This window comes from Juglans microcarpa x Juglans regia, chromosome 6D (assembly GCF_004785595.1).
Source record: "Juglans microcarpa x Juglans regia isolate MS1-56 chromosome 6D, Jm3101_v1.0, whole genome shotgun sequence".
Taxonomy (NCBI): domain Eukaryota; kingdom Viridiplantae; phylum Streptophyta; class Magnoliopsida; order Fagales; family Juglandaceae; genus Juglans; species Juglans microcarpa x Juglans regia.
The window spans coordinates 23301530-23319576 of record NC_054604.1 but is presented as its reverse complement, the minus strand read 5'-3'; the positions used below and the strand labels follow the sequence as shown (position 1 = coordinate 23319576).

At 34.6% G+C, this 18047-nt stretch overlaps 1 long non-coding RNA gene across 1 annotated transcript; it reads left to right on the top strand.

Moving 5' to 3' along the window:
- Window positions 1–10942: 10942 nt before the first annotated feature.
- Window positions 10943–12007, top strand: LOC121234107. The gene is made up of 2 exons (XR_005934304.1): window positions 10943–11366; window positions 11538–12007. It is a non-coding gene; the product is annotated as an uncharacterized LOC121234107 (long non-coding RNA).
- The last annotated feature ends 6040 nt before the right edge of the window (window positions 12008–18047 follow it).

Below are 18047 nucleotides of genomic sequence, written 5' to 3'. Positions count from 1 at the left end.
TGCGCAAGAATCGCGCATGAACGTCTACGTGGAAAATAAAACGATGCCTTTTGCACGAACTATTTATTCAGCTTCCCTTCTCCATCTCCCTCCTCCATTCAAATCATCTCACTCTCCTCCATCGGTTCTTCATTCTCACTGTCCTCCATCTCTGAAGTGTAGTAAGAGCCAAGATGGGTTTAGAGCCCGAGAGCCATCTCCCTCCCTCCTCCGTGTCGCGACCCGAGAGCCATCTTGATCCCTCAAAGGTACTCTTTGTCTCTCTCTCACACACACACACACACAGACAGAGGTTGATTACGTTTGTTCTTATTTAATTGTTAGCTATTTTCTAATCAATCTTTCACATAACCCTGAAAAATGTCTGCTTAGACTTAGTCTTCATAGCATAACTTCTATTATCCCTCTTATTTGTTGGAATTGAACTTTGTAGATTGGGTTTATCGGGAGATTGGACTACCAGAAAGGCATTGACTTGATCCGGTCGGCTATTTTAGAAATAATTGAAGACGATGTACAATTTGTAAGTGAATCTTTTGTGAAGATTTTCAAATAATTTGGCTCCACGTTGAAGTCATGCTCCCTTTACATTGCTCATGCTTTCTATATGCTTGAGATTATGCTTGGCTCTAGGGATCCGATGTTTGAATATTGGATGAGAGCAATTGATTGCAGTTTTTTTTTATGTGGATTTTTTTTGGGTAGCAATTGCTTGGCTCTGGGTTGGATTTTGTTTGTTTTGGAGATTGGGTTGGATTTAATGTCCCAATTTCTCATAAGATAATTGCAGGGTATTTCAAAATTTCTTTTTCATAGTTTATATGTTCGTTCAAGAAATTATGGCACCAACTCATTATGGTTTTGGAATGATAAGCCATGACATACTATTGATGCCCTCAAGGTTTGAGCCCTGTGGGCTAAATCAATTTGTATGCAATGAAATATGGAACTGTGCTTGTGGTTCATGACACTGGAGGACTCGGAATAAGTCTAAACAACCAAGAAATTGATTGCAGTTGTTTTTTATATGTATTATTTCTACTCAATCCTCCTCTTCTATTTGCTCAGGATAATACTGTAAAAAATTTCAATCCATATGCTCAAGAAGGCAAAGGTGAAGAAGGTACAAGGTATGTATGCCTCTTTTGGGCTCTTGTCTGTATGATTTTTTTTTTACAATGAGAGAAAAAAGAAATGTAGAATATCTCAACTTCACACTCAGACTTTCCCAATTATACACAGATGGAGGATAATAGAAGGGGCATCTTCTAGACTAATGCAGAATAAATTCAAGTACTAAGTTATAATGTTGTAATCATCGTCACCAAGTTCTAGTTTTATAGCCAATATTTCCTGGACCATTTGGTAATCTTACAATTATGTGGTGGACCCATTTGGTTGATATTGGAAATTGAGACTTGGGGTTTGGTCTGAGTCCAGATTTAATTCCTTCCCTTTCATCATAAATGGGCAGGGCATATTATTTTAGTTGGTGATGAGATATGTCCAAATATTATAGTGCTTTATTATTGAAGGTCAGAAGATATCAACTTGCTTGCTATTTTCTGCAGCTTATAATTTATACCAATTATTTTAACTAATACTTGCATTTTCTTGTACAGTTCATTTCACTTGGTTTTTTGCAGTGTGACAAAGAGAAAAAGAACTGATGTGTTTACATTTTCTTGTACAGTTCATTTCACTTGAGAATAAACCAATGGCATCTGATGTGTTTGCCATTAAAACTCATAGCCAAATGATTTGTGGGGTTGGGATGGCCAACAATTATATAAATTAACTTGCTTTGTTGACATGGTGTTTGTTTTTACTGGTTGCATGCCTAAATCATGGATTGGAAGCTTCTTTGGGCAAAGGGAGAAGTGCTTCAGAAAATAGGGGAAGAAATTGTGAAGAGGGAATTGAAAACTTGAAAGTCCACAACAAAGAAGTTGAAATTGGAAAGCAACAAGCATACATTCGGCTTGAACGCACACTACTTTGTGTCTATTGGGTTATTACCATACTAATAAACATGTACTTCATACAATCAAGATGAAGCCCCACTTAATGGGAACTTTGTACATTATATGTTAGGGACTATTTGGAATGTTGTGTATTACGGAACTATTTGAAACGTTGTGCACTATGAGAATATGTCACTGGACACAGGTTGATTTATAGAACCACAACAAAGCTTCTTTCATTTGTAGAAACTGATAAATCTTATATAACAAAAAATTTATCATCTTTTTTACAATCACTTGCTCACAATTTAGATATTGCAATCACTCACTCACATATTGTTTACAATCACAATACCAAAAGAGAAAATACACTCAATAGATCTCAAAATCATAAACCAAAATCTCCAAGATCTAGCAGTGCTTCACCCTCATTATCCAGCTGACTTTCATCCACCCAAAGATGCATCTATGAAGATAATAACACAAAGTTTAGCAGTTATAAACTAGAGATGAAATAAAATCAAGTACCACAATATGAAGTAGAGATGAAACAAAATGGAATCATTAAGTACACTTTCTTGAGTCGCAATCACTGGTTCGCCAAACTGGGTTCCACTAGAGTAAAAAATCTTAAGGATGTTTCCACGTGACTAATACCAAAAAAGTAGATGAAAGTAGCCCAATTACTTTCAAATAAAAATAAAAATGAAATATAATTTAAATATGAAGAGTTTGTAAACCTGAATGGGAACACTCTCTTGTGTCCCAACCAATTATTCGCCAAACAAATTCGTGTGTCAACAACTTCAATATCTCCTTCACGTGGCTACAAATAAAAAACAAAACCATGTTATATTTAAAAAACAACAAAACAAAATCTATAACAAAAAGTTAAGGATTAATTACTTGTCTACGTTTTCTCTTTTGTGTACCCTTTCTCGTATTGGCCTTGCACACTTTCTCCATTATGGAAGCTCTCCTCAGAGATGGTGGTCAGCCTTTGCTTCTCACCACAAGGGGACTGAGTACTTTCTTTGAACTCGTAACTATAGTTGTATCTACAATTGGAACTGCAATATTGGAACAATTTTGGATTGGTGGCTTGTCGGTGAGATAGACTTCGTTCATTGCATACAACTTGTCAATCATATTATGAGCATGTTCATCACATGAAGCTGCATTATTTGCGATGTCGCCGCATATCTTCATTATACGTGAATATCTACTCACGTCCGACCTCGCATTAGCTACGTCATAACTGCTACTTATCATGGTGTATTTTCTTTTTGTCTTTCCTCCATCGGTCCAATATGTACTTTTTAGGCAGCGAACGAACTTGGTTATCCTTCAAAGTGGCAAATACATGTCTACACAATATATCTCTCATCTCAAACAATCCGCATGAACACTTCACCTCGCACTCAGCTTCATTAAAGAACACAGAATGGGTAACCTCCTTAATGAAACCATCAAGGCGGACTTCATCTTCTACATGGTACATTGCAATTACACCATCTTTTTGATAAAAATTGGAAGACAACCAAGCATCCTCATTACTTCTTGTTGAAATTCTCTAAATTTAGAGTTTGTGTACAATTTCTGAAATATCTCCTCGAATGGAGAGACAGATACGAGTGGGATAGTGAAGTTGAATGAGTGGAGGTCTGCCCCATTTTCATTCTCATATTCTTCCTCAATGCATTATCGAACTGATCTACAAACTCTTTTAAGTTTATCTTAGCATGAACATACCCGTCGAAGAAAGCATTCATGCTCTCACTTCGTTGGGTTGTACTCATTCCAACCCTGAAAAAATCTTTAAGGAATACCAGTGTCCAATAAGTACGCTCCGTATATAATGATTGCAACCAGACATTCTCCTGCAAGTTGTATGTTGTAATTAACACATCCCAACATTTCTGAAACTCCTCAATGGTCTGTGAGTCATACACACACTTGAGCAAATGACTTTTCAACCCGGTTTTGTATGCATTGTGGGAACCCAACTTCTCAAGTACTTTTTTTAATATGTGCTACAAGAAAAATCTATGTCAGCTATTTGGAAAGACAACAACAATGGCATTTTTCATTGCTCTATCTTGGTCTGTGATAATAGCCTTTGGGGCATTACCATCTATACAATTCAACCAAGTCTCAAACAACCATATAAATTTTTCAGTATCCTTACTAGAAATCAATCCTGCCCCCAAAAGGATTGATTGGCCATGATGGTTTACACCCACAAATGGTATAAAAGGCATCACATACCTGTTTGTCAAATATGTGGTGTCGAATGTGATGACATCGCCAAAATATTTGTAGGCTATCCTACTCCGTCCGTCTGCCCAAAAAACATTTTTCAACCTGCCGTCATCATCCAAATCCAAAGAATAAAAAAATCCATCATGCTTGTATTGCATCCTAGCAAAATACTCACAGAGAGCTCCAGCGCCACCTTTCCCAACTCGAATGTGACGTGCCTTGTCAATATAATTACGACAGTCTTTCTCTAAAAATGACAAGCTTTCGTACCCACCCGCTCCTTGCACAAGAGAGGCAAAACTCTTATTCATTCAGATCCCCACCTGATCATTTGTATCTAAGACTCTCTTTACAGACTCACTCAATTCTCTATTACAGCGAAAGAACCTTGATTTCTTTGGACTTAGGCCATGGTTGTGCTCATTGTGTACACTCAACACTTTCAACATCCCATCAACAAACGTAGCATTTATCTTTACCTTACATTCTGTTTTTTTATGTCGGACGTGGCCTCGTGACATTTGACGTCCGATTCCGTGCCTTCCTTCCACGAGCACAACCAAGTGTGACATATCTGAGAGTTCCATCCTTATACCTCTTACTACTTTGCGTACTTACCCAAAACCACATTGTTTCCCATATTTCTTATAATAAGAATGTAATTCTTCGGATTTAAACATCATCCCAACTTGGGCTCCTCAATACTACATCCGCCTCAGTATGCACTGTATTCTGTGTCTCAAATTCATCGTCATCTTGGGATTCAATAGTATTAGGAACAGTTGGCGTAGACAAACTTTCAACCTCTCTAGAGTCAGGTGTGGCACTTTGAATTTCTTCCACATTGCTTGAACTTGCGAAGTGTAAACCAATAAAAAGATTAACTGATAAGTGAAATGGGGGTATTAGATTTTCCTGCAGTTTACACCAACAAAACAAATCAATGTTTTAAATTGATTAGAAGCATGGTGAAAAATAAGCGCACTATTTAAGAAACAAACTTATCACCTGAGTAGTCCATGTAGATGGGTTGGCATCAGGACGAGGAACACAGGGTGATAACCACACACGTGGCATTGGTGGATGGCAACCATGCGTATAGTTTGAGAAATACGAATAAAATGGTATTGGTATCACCTAACATTGAAACTAGTAATTATTATGAAACAAATATGTAATAATATAAATGTAGACATTATGTGTTCCAGTCAAATGAACTTGATTTAATATTCAAAATACCTGGGTTGCTATATTAGTTGATGGATTTATTGATGGATTTGCGGTATAAGGTATTATAGGAAATACGTGCTCCTTCCCTTTCTCCATCTATTTAGAGGATAGTAATGAGAATCTAGTAAGCTCATCAAACCTACTAGTTCAGGTATAAGGCTCTTTGAGCTGACATAACAATGATTCCAGTGACATATATCAAATTCATGAATGCAGGAGTTTTTGTAAAACTACACCAAGAATAAGGAACATAAATAAAAGAAGAATAGCTAATGATAAGATTGCAAAATAGATAAGCTCACAAGACCTGCTTAAAAAGTGCTCTGATGTACGATGCATAGAGTTATCAAACCATCTCCAAGGGCTTATAAATAAAATCACAAGTTCAAAGGAGGAAGTATGGCTTTGAAAATAAATGCTCAGAATAAATAAATGACAACCACAACTCAGGGAAATGACCATTATCGTAAGATCATAATACAAGATTTTTATCACATTATTCAAATAAAAACAAAACTGAGAAAACAAAAATCTAAATTTGAACCCTTCAAAATCAAAACATTAACATGGAATGTTTCCATAAGGATTCCTGGAAAAAAAAATTAAAAAAATTGTGGAAACCATTTCGTTTCTCAACGCAAACCTATAGCATTCCTTTAATCGAGACAATAAAAAAAAAAAGCAAATCCCATATGAACTAACAAAACCAACCCCTTTGGAAATGCTACAAATTAGGAGCATCATATCTATGAATAAATTTTTAAAGCAAAAAGGGAACCATTTAGACAGAAACAAAAGAATAATAAAGGAAAAACAGGTTGAGAGATTACTGACCTTGGGTGGAGGAGGAGTACAATGCAGCCCAGCTGAGGAACGAGTCGCGGAGGAACAACAAATTTGAATGAGTTTCAGAAATGTGTTGTGAAAATCAGTATTTTTGAGTGAATGAGAGAGAGGAACGTGAATGACAAGGAAATGCAATTCTTTTATGGGAATGATGAACACCTCTGTTCGTGTTTGTGAGTTTCACCTTCCCAGTTCAGTTCGTGGGCAATTGTCATCTCTCTCTCTCTCTTATTTTTTTGAGTTGTATGTGACGTGGCATAAAGACTTATTCGTGCGCAATCCCCTACGCCAACTTACCTGCCCGTAGAAGAACTGACAAAATATATTTAAAAGTTGTGAAAATGTTAAAAATGATTGATGTCATTTTTCCCAAATGTTCATGATATGTTTGGAAGTTTGAAAATTTTAAAAAATGATTGATGTCATTTTTCACATGTGCATGATATGTTTGAATGTTTGAAAATTTGAAATTTGAAAAACGACTAATGTCATTTTTTCAAAAAAAAAGCATGATATGTTTGAAAATATTGAAAAGTGAGTTATATTATTTTTTTTACATTTGTTAAAATAGAAAGAAGCTTTTAAATGTGAATAAGAAGTCCCTCTTATGTCTATAAATAACTTATTTGAGATTTTCTAAAGATACATGACAATTACAAACTTTTCAACACCCATTCATCGAAAGCTCTCAGTCCCACTTTTCTAGTATTGAGGTTTATCACTTATTCATTTTGAAATATATATAGTTTGCACTGTGTCTTTTCATTTCACTCACTGAACAGTGTACTCTAATGCACATTATCATCTTTTGTGTAATTGTAAAAGAGTGTGCATAATCTTTGTGATTATAGTATGAGTTCTACACGTAAAAACTGTTGAATCACCACTCAAACGGTGATTGTAAGTGTAGAATATATTCTACGAGAATTCCTTAAATCATGATTGTTTAAATGTGTAATAAGAAACCATCTCCACCTAATCTCCTTGAGGCAAGGACATGGGTAGTGGGGCTGAACTTTTTAAAATGTTGAGTTTCAATCTCTCTTATCCTTACTCTTTAGATATTCAACTACTTAGTATTTTATATTCATATTTTTATCATAAGAAAAATTCTCAACTCTCTCTCTAGAAGTTCAGAACCAAAAGTTAGGCGATTCTTGAAGTGAAAGATCTCTCTAAACTCGAGATAAATAAACTTATTAGGTCACTTAATACCCATGATACATTAAAAGGACGAGATGAAGAAGGCAAGTTGAAGAAAAACTTGACGCTGAAAGTTATTCCGCAGGAAAGCAAAAGTGAAGAAAATGAAAAAAACCATGACAAAGATGAAGATATCTCAATGTTAAAAAAAAGATTTTAGAGATTCTTGAATAGAGATAAAGACCTTTTCCAGAAAACTCCTCAAAGGTATTTTTCAACATATTAAAAGTATAATAAGTCTGGACATACCAAGACAGAATGTCCACTACTAAAGAAAGGTCAAAACAAAAGCAAAAAAACCAATGAAAGCTACTTTGAGTGATGAATCAAGTGGATCAAACAGCGAACCAAGCAATTAAGAAGCGGCAAATGTTTTTATTATGGCTTCAGATGACCTTGAGGTAATAACTCTTGACAATATTTTAATTGAAAATCCTTCGTATGAGGAATTGCATAATGCTTTTGAAGATGTAAATGAGGAACTTAAAAAGTTGGATATTAAATACACTGTTATGTAAAATAAAAACTCTTCTTTAAGAAGAAATGAAAATACCATTTCAGAAAGTAAAGATCGTGACTTAAAGAAAAATGTGACAAAATTAGAAAAGATTGTTGAAAATTTTACTGTATAAAAATAAATTTTGAAAATTTTCTTGGAAATCAAAGGATCATCTTGACAATGTAGGTCTAGAATATATGCTAAAACAAAAATCCAAACCTTACAAAACTTCTTTAATAAATCTTGTAAATCAAATACTAATACTCAAAAATCTCTTTATAAAAAAAAATTCTTCAAATAAAGATATTATTAAAATTATTCATGTTATTCATATATGTTACAAGCTATCTGCAGTTTTAAAATAAAAAAATAGTCATAATTATCAGGTAACTAAAAGAAACAAAACATGACTATTATGATTGTATGGGTAGCTAAAAATATATTTCTTCTAAATACTAATAAATGAAGGACTCAAAAGATCATGTGTACTAAGAAAAATCATTTAATTATTTTTGTGGGTATGCGTGCAGTTTTCTATAAGCAGAAATAAATAGTTTCTAGACTGTGGATCATACTCAAGACCTTTGACCAGAGATAAAATTAAATTCATCACTCTTAAAACCAAAGGTATGAGGCACTTGACATTTAGAGAAAACTCGAGAGGAAAAATTGTGAGAATAGGTAAAATTGGTAAAGAATATTCTCTCGTAATTGAAGAGGTACGTCTTCAAAAGGATCAGAATTTGAATTTTACTTACATTTTTGTGATAACTTTAAGATCCAGTACAGTGGTCGTTAGACTACAAATATATTTATCTTACTAAATAACTATAAACAACTGTAAGGGATACCGAAAGAGAGACCTCCAAACAACTCACACAACACCAAAAGCGATGGCATTTTTGGTAAAAGGACACACCTGAAAACTCATCAAACAACAGGGTAGCGATACCAAAAATTACAAAAAAAAAAAGGAAAAATTTGTTGCAGAACACTACAAAAACCATTAAAGACCTCAAGGGTAAATCCATCCATTCTATTACATGAATTACTACTAAGTAGGGAATATACTCCTTTTTTTTTTACAAGTATAGATATATCATGATGCTCTTACTAGTAACAAGAGCGCAAATGGGTGTTTTGACCAGACATGTACCTATAATTGCAGAGCTAAAGCCTAGAATCCTATTAGTGCAAGAAGGAATTGATTTGACAATGTATTTACTTAGCATAGAGTTTGCTTTTATCCATGCTAACTCTATTGATGATATGGTCACTATAGAGGTTGTTCCCATTGATTGTATCCGCCCAAGCTTAGTCTAGAAAAGCCCTATTTGAGTTTACCCAGACGCTCAGTTTAACCACAAAGACTTGGAGAAAGCTGAAGCCAAAATTGGTATTGACATTCACAGTGCTCTGACTCTGCTCTCTCAGGCTAATGGTTATCGACATTCCACCTTAAGTTTTTTTTCTTCACTTTACCAGTTTTCCTTTAGCGACTCTGTTCTTCCCCTAATAATACTAGATCTATCGTTAAGGAGTGAAATAAAAATTTTTCAGAAGGAATCCATGCTTTTCTTTGGTCAAAATGCCTTTCTCCTTCTTTTCTTTTCCTCAAACAAAAAATTTCTTTTCCTCAAACAAAAAATATATATAAGTAAAGTAGAGTAGCTAATAAAGAATACAAAAAAATGAGCTAAGGGGGATCAAATTCATTATGAGTCAACTATAGAGAGTCGTGTGACTGGGTCTTGGGTAAAGATGTTACATCGGAGTGAGTTAGTAGCCCTTTGAGCAAGCTCATGTGCCTTATGGTAGACACTCTAGGAAACATATACAGATCTCCAATCCTTGAGATGCTTGATATGTTGTCTACAATCCTCAATGATGGTTAGGATGGACTAATTGACTTCTTCAAATTAGTTGCTAAGAGCTATATGAACCAATAGGGAGTCTCCTTTTAGAATAATGAAATTGCCTTTGAGCACCAGAGCCTTTTTGATAGCTAATATTGCTGCTTGTGCATCTCCATAAAGGGGGGAGGATGCTTGGATGCTTTTGGCCCAGGACTTGAGAGAATATGCTCTAGCTGCAAATACATGTTATGATGGTTAAGCTTTCTCGAATAGCAGCATCATAGTTAATCTTCATAAAACCATGAGAGGGGGGGGGGGGGGGGGGATGGGGTGGTTGTCCATTGTGTTTATTGGAGAATTGAGAATTTTGGGTTTTTGCAACCAGGCTAGGGTATGTTATTTGGAAATGCAATCGACTTTAATTGAAATATCAACAGTAGAAAGGGATAGTTTGCCTTTGGTTGGTTTTGTTTTGGAACATCCAAATTTGATCCATGGCTATGGATGCAAAGATTTGGAACTAATGGATCAAATCAGGGGGGAGGTTTAGAGTGGGATTGGGAGAGATGATAATATTGATCCAAGTTTTGAGTAAAATGTATAGAGAAAGGTTCAATATTGATTGGCCATGGGGATTGGCGCCAATAACACAACAGTAATGGCAATTTAGAAAATTTTGTTCCAAGGTGTCTGGGGAGATATGTCACAGGGGACACAAGATGTCAGAAGTAGGTGGGAGTTGGAGGCGAGAGGCTATGTTGCTTTTTTTACGAAGGGAGTTCCAGTTGATTTCCCAAAGTAAGAGTTTGAGGTGAATTTGAACTTTGAGTTTCCAAAGTTTTTCCAGTGAGTTGTGTGGTTATCTAAGGTTTGAAGAGGGATTGTATGATTGGTGATGAGGTTGTAGGTGGATTTGATAGAAAACTTACCAGAGAAGGATGGGGCCCAAATGAGTTCATCATTGTTGTTATGTTGAGGAAGATGAATCTTGAGAATTAAGTTTACATCTATCTGATTGCTTTAGATTGTTTTGAAGGAAGGTAGATACTAAGGTTGAGGTGTTTGGGTTGGGATTGAGAGAGTTTGGAGGGAATTGGGAGATCTAATTGTCGATTAATGCTTTAATAGAACGATCATTCTTAACAATGTAGTGGGCTCCCTAAAAGATAATGGGCTTGGTTTTGCAAAATCCGAAGGCTTGACTTTGGATTCTAGGAAGTGTTCATTTTTTATATTGGTAGCCCAAAGTTTATTGCTACCTACATTGAGCTGCCAACTAAGTTTTGATAGGAGAGAGATTCAAGTTTTGCATCTTTTGAATACCTAGACCGTCCATTGGTTTTGAATAATAGATAAGAGTCCCAACTTTTTAAGAAAGGGTTCTTTTCATGGTCTAATTTGTAACCCCACCAGAATCTCATGAGAATAATATCTAAATCATTGCAAAAGCTATTTGAGTGAAGAAAAGAGGACATACAGTAGAAAGGAATGGTTGAGGCTACTGAGGTGATGAGTGTGGTTCTAGCAACTTGGGAAAGTAGTTTTGCTTGCCAACTTTCAAGTTTTGAAGTGATGAGATTTTTGATAGCTTTGAAAGTTTCATCTTTGTTTCGTGCAAGGACAAGGGGTAATCAAAGTTTTTTTTTTTTTTTTTTTTTTTGCGTGTAATTTTTTCAGATGCATTGTGTTAAGGAGGGACAAGGCTGTCTGGGGGAGCGTTGTTGCTGATGAAGACAATGGATTTGCTATTGTTGATGCTTTGACCTGACTATGACATGTAAATGAAAAGAGTGGATTGGATAGTGTTTGCTTCTTGCAGGTTGCTTTCACAAAGAGGATGAGATTATCAACAAAGAGGAGGTGACTGATAGAAGGGCATGATGGTGTTATTTTGATTCCATGGAGAAGGTTTGAAGTTCCTACTTTGGTGAGTAAACGGGATAAAACTTATGTTCCTATGATAAATATGAAGGGGGATAGAGGATTTCTTTGTAGAATGCCTCAAGAGGGAGAGAAAAAAACAAAGGAAGAGCCATTGAGGCGGATGGAATATTTGGGGATGGCGATGCATTTTTTAACCAATTGGGTCCATTTATGGCTGAAACCAAGGCATTCTTGGGCATAAAGAATAAAATCTCATTTCATTCTATCAAAAGCTTTCACCATGTCCACTTTAATAGTCATGGTTACACGTTTGTCTTGTTTGTGGCGAATTTTGTGAAATATTTCATGAGCTATAATAGAGTTTTCTTAGATTACTCTCCCATGGACAAAATCTCATTTCATTCTATCAAAAGCTTTCACCATGTCCACTTTAATAGTCATGGTTACACGTTTGCCTTGTTTGTGGCGAATTTTGTGAAAGATTTCATGAGCTATAATAGAGTTTTCTTAGATTACTCTCCCATGGACAAAAGTAGCTTGCAAAGGAGAGATTATTTTGTGAAGCACTGTTTTGAGTCTGCCCCCATGAATTTTTTAGATCATTTTGTAGGTGACATTGCACAAGCTAATAGGGCGGTAACTACTCACATTGATTGGGGCTTCATTTTTGGGAATGAGAGTAATATGAGTATGATTTATCTCATGTAGAAGATGGCCATGTTGAAAAAAGTATTGCACATCAGCTATGATTTCTTTGCTTGTGATCTACTAACTCAATTTGAACAAATTTGTTGTCATACCATCGGTCCAAGAGCTTTGTGATCTCCTTGATCTCAGAGCTTTTTAGGATGCTACAAAGAAAAGAATTATCAGTTATATCAATGACCGATGTGAGGAGCAGAGAAGATTTAGGGTTGCTAAATGTAAATATCTTTTTTGAAGTGATTCAAAAAGAGTTCTCCAATGTCAGTGCATCCCAATCTCCAATTTCCTTCTTCATCCTTGAGCATATCAATGAAATTTCTGTATCATCTTATCACCGTGGTTGCATGAAAGTATTTGGTACTTAGATCACTAGATGAGAGCCATTGCTGTCGTGACTTTTGCTTCCACAAAGCTTCTTCTATTTTTATCCATTCTTGGAGGGCTATCTACAGACCTTCTTCTCTGGCTTTGTTATCATATATGGGGCCCAATCACTGAACGCAATCTCTAGATTGAGCACTTTGATTTTCTGTTTATGTGACCAAAGTGATTGTAGTTCCAAGCTTTAATGGGTTTTTTAACCGCATGGAAGTTTTTCCGTGAGGATATAGATAGGGGTACCATGAAGTGGGTGGATTCCACGCAATGAATATGGTTGTTAAACAACTTGGGTCTCTGAACCAGAAGTCGTCATATTTGTTTGGGAAGGTTTGCAAGTAGGGGTGTTAAAAAAATATATATATTAAAAAAAAAAAAAAACTGGTTGAGCCGAGCCAGACCGAACCCTCCCAGTTTGTAAGCGGTTTGGGGCGGTACTAGTTCTTAAATATTGAAACCGGTCCTAAATCGATGTGGTACCAATTTTCATATTTTGAAAATAGATTTAAACCGAATCAAACCAGTATATATATTTATAGTTTTTTATATTATATATATTATATGCTAAATTGTTAATTAATATAATATATAAATTTTAATCTTAAACATAACATAAATATTAAGTTATTAATATAAATATACTTTAAATATATACATATAGAAAGGATAAATACATTTTTGGTATAATAAATTATAATATATACTTTTTTTGTAAATACATTTTTACACATTTGACCATATATATAAAATGTCTAGAACTTATATAGACTCTAGTTAAATTCAATACTATACTAATATATGTTAATTAGTATAAAATAATGTACTTATACTATGAGATAAATAGACTAATTATTTAATATATGTAAACATCATATTATTCTAACATATATAATCCGTAAAACTGGAAAAATAGGACCGAAATTGAAAAAACTGGAAATTCAAATTTCGCTAGTGAATTAATCCGGCATCGGTTTTTAAATTTAATACCAGTATATACCGGTTCGATTCTAAAAAATGTATAAAATTGAACTGATTACGCTCCTATTTGCAAGAGTACTGTTGGTGTTGAGAAAACGAGGTGATGGTCAAAATGAGGTCGTGGGTACGTGGGTGATATTGGTGTTGGGGAAAATACTCTCCAATGGACATTTGCCAACCCTCTGTCTAGCCTCTCACTGATGTTGGCCTTCCCCTCATATTTGTTAGACCAAGCGTAAGGAGAGCCCTGAAAACCTAAGTCTATTAAGCCTTCTTTATGGATAAACTTCGTTAGGTGTTTATGAGTTGTGAAAGGGGAGAGGCAACCTCCTCTTTTCTCATTTTGGGTGCAAATATCATTCATATCTCAAATACAAATCCAGGGCCCTAAGTAAGATTTGGAAATAGCTGACATGTTTTTCCAAAATTGATCTCTCAGTTGCCAGTAACTGGACCGTAAACCAGGGACAAGAAGTAACTAGAAGTATTTACACCATACTACACCAAAACATAACTGATAATATTATTAGAAATGTTTACTACATCAAAGTGAAACTCAGGTCTCCAAAAAAATAGGAAAATGATAGGATTACTACTCTTCTACTATCCATTTACTACTCTTTTTATATTCGATTTTTTTTTAATTTTTAATTTTATTTAATGGTTAAGAAAGTGGCTATTAGTAAAATTATATATTTTTTTAATTTTTTTTAATAATTAAGGATGTTAAAAAAATACTTAAAAGAAAATGATAAAAATATAAAAAATTTCAAATATAGTATAAGTAGTAAAGGAGTAGTGAACTGGTTGCAAGGGTATCATTACCCCTCCAAATAAGCAAAAGCCCTCCATGTTTTCCTTCTGGATGGGTATATTAAAAAATAAAAAATAAAAAATGAGAACCTATGCTTCTAACAAGCTCTTCGGTTTCCTCAATAGTGGTTTTGGTTTCACTCAAAAAAATAGCATCTGGATCATAGTCCCTAATAAGAGCTCGTATTGTTCTTGTTGCCAAGGGGTGAGCTAATCCTCGACAGTTCTAGGAGACTAGCTTCATGTCTCTGATGGGGGCATTTTCTGGTTTGCCCCTGCCACCATTTCAGTGATTTTCCATTCCACTGTAGTCCCTGACTTGAGAGTATGAGCTGCAGTTGGAAATTTCCTTTTGACTCTATGAGTGTGTTTTTTCTGTGCTCCACTTTTCTTCTTAGTTGAGTATTTTTTTATGCTTTGTAGAATCTTATCTAGATGAATGTTTTCGCTTTTGAGTCCTTCCGGTTCCAGCCTTCTTTTCTTCCTGGCTGGTTGGGGACCCTCCTCCTTTGCTCCTCCATGTTCTTTGCATTCAGTGTGTTGCTCATGGCAAAGAGGTGATGGCCGATTCAGGGGATGGGGAGTTGATAAGGGGTCGTGATGTCAAGTGTTCATTGGTGGTGTGTGCTGGCAGCATTTTACTAACATTAATGCGAGGGGAAAGCTGACTCACCAAGTTGGAGGAGAGTGGAGAGGGACTCGAGTTGCACAATAGGCTTGGTCATCAGTGGAACAGTAGAGTGGCTCATCTCCATTCATTCCTCTATGAATTTCTGGTGATGGTTTGTTCCTGTCCAATGCTTCTTTGAGGCTGTGTACATTGATGGGGCTGTTTTTATCAATTTGCTTGGATGGACTCGGTTCCCAGCAGCAAGTTACTTATTCCGAATCCAACTGTGATGTAGAAGCTTTTCCCTTGTCAATCGACTTGCATTGTACCATGGGGCCGGAGGATGAAGTTGAGTAGCTATGGTGATTCGGTTTAGTTCCAAGTCCTTCAGCCTTCATCCATGGCTCTAATTCTCTATCCATTGCTGAGAATGGCTCTTAATTTCATACATGTGTTTCGGGGAGGCGCTAGAGAAGGAGAGTCACTTCAAAATTTTAGCTCTTTAGGGAGTTTTTACTATAGATGCCTCTCTACTTGGAATATAACTCACCACCTTGCTTTTGAAAAGTTCATGTCATTTTAAGTTATTTTTGGTTTAAATACCACATAGACTGGAAAGTATTGTATTTTGTTATGTAGATTCCGAAGTCATGTCATTTTACTGCTAATTACCAATGTAGGAGATTCAACAACATTTTATTTCCTTCTCCATTTCCAGCATGGCAAAAATTTCAACGCCAACAATGACAATAGAAATTAGGTTATGCGAGTAAATTTGCAAGTATCATACTATTAGGTTATGCCAACAAAGACAAATTAGAAATGTGTTGGGTTTGTAAAAATGCTAATAAATAATAGCTTTTTTTAATTTGCAATAATTCCTTTTGAGGAAAAAAACATAAAACTCAAACCTAGAATGAACGATCAAGAAGACAAAAATGCCAAATACTTGCATTAGTCTAGAAAATGGGCACTAGGGCTAAGCAAAAAATCAAAAATTCAACTCCTAATCCAATTCTACTCCATCTCCAACAAAACGGAGTCAGAGTTGGATTTTTTTTTTAATTTTTCAATCGAAGTCGAAGTTGGAGGTGTCGCTGGACCGACTCCAACTCCGATCCAATCCGACTTCGACTTTAGGCTTCGACTCCGACTCTAACTTCGCCCTCTGAACTCGACTTCGGCTCTGATATTGTACATATGTTATAAAAATATTTATTTATTTATATATTTATCATATATACTAGTATATTTATATAGTTATATAACTAGAACTTATATAGTTAAACTTAAAATATACTAGTATGAGCTAATTATTATAAAATAATATACTTATACTATAATGTAAATACACTAATAATAGTTTCGTATATATAAACATCATAGTATTACTACTATACATAATCAAGTATAGAAATAAGTTAGACACTAATATTGAAATAAGCCTAGTATAATAAGTTAATAATACAAAATACTAATTTGACAAAGTATAATAACATGTAATTAGACACTAGAAATAAGTCTAGTGTAGAAAAAAATTATAAATAAGTTAGATACTAGTATAATATAATAACATGTAATACAATAGTATAATAACATGTAATTAGACACTATAATATAAGTCTAAGTATAGAAATAAGTTAGACACTAGTATAGAAATAAGTCAAATATAATAAGTTAATAACACATAATACTATAGTATAATAACATGTAATTAGACATTGAAATAATATGTAATACTATAGTATGATAAAATGTAATTAGACACTATAGTATAAATCTAGTATAAAAATAAGTTAGATAATTAGTATAGAAATAAATTAGCAATCAATGATTTATTTGTAGTCGTTAATTTTTAGAAAACTAAAATTTGAAAGCTAACAAAAAATTCTTTTTTAAAAATGGGCTAAATATGAAACTAAAAAAGAAAACCCAAATCCGACTCCGCTTCGACAAGTAGGAGTTAGAGTCAAATCGGAGCCTATAAAAGTCGAAGTCGGAGTCAGATTTAGGAAAATCCAACTCCGACTATGTCAATACTCACTGTGCACTACACAATGAGAAAATTTCACAAAACTCAAATATGAGTTTTATCTGCTCGACCTCTGAGGTAGATTTTGGAAAAATGAATGTAAGCCCTAGCACATTTAATGATGTCCAACAAATCATATCAAGACTCGAAAAAAACGGTTTGATTCAGGCCAATTCAAATTGAATCGGTCAGAAATCAAACCAGTTTTAGTGAACTTTTTAAATCGTTCACCGAACCACTTCAATCGACCGATTCAAACCGATTATAACCAATTGAACCAATTTCAACCAATTCAAAACTATATATATTTTTTAATTGCCGGACAACTAAGTTTTCTTTTTAATTTCTTGTACAACAATACGATAGAGCTAACATATATTAACTATTTTATTATTGTATTTAATAAGAATCACAGAAAAATTGAAAGATAAAATATGTAGTTCTTTATTTTCAATCATACTTTATCATTATAAATACTATGCAATAATTGGTGGATTCACAACTATCAAATCTCTCAAAAAGTTAAAACCATCTTATCTCACTTCAATATTTGAGAGGAAGCTTAAACATGACTTTTCGGAATCTGAGATGTTCTTTTTCTCTCTATAATTTTTTTTTAAAATCTCAATTATTAATAATTCATAACTCGGATCATGTAATTCCAAGATGCAAAATATTATCATGCACCATTGGGTTAAGAACAAACCATGTTCAACCATAAACAGTATGCAAGTCAAGACTTGTTTTTTGAGCTTGCTCTACATACCACACGTCTACAACGTTCAAG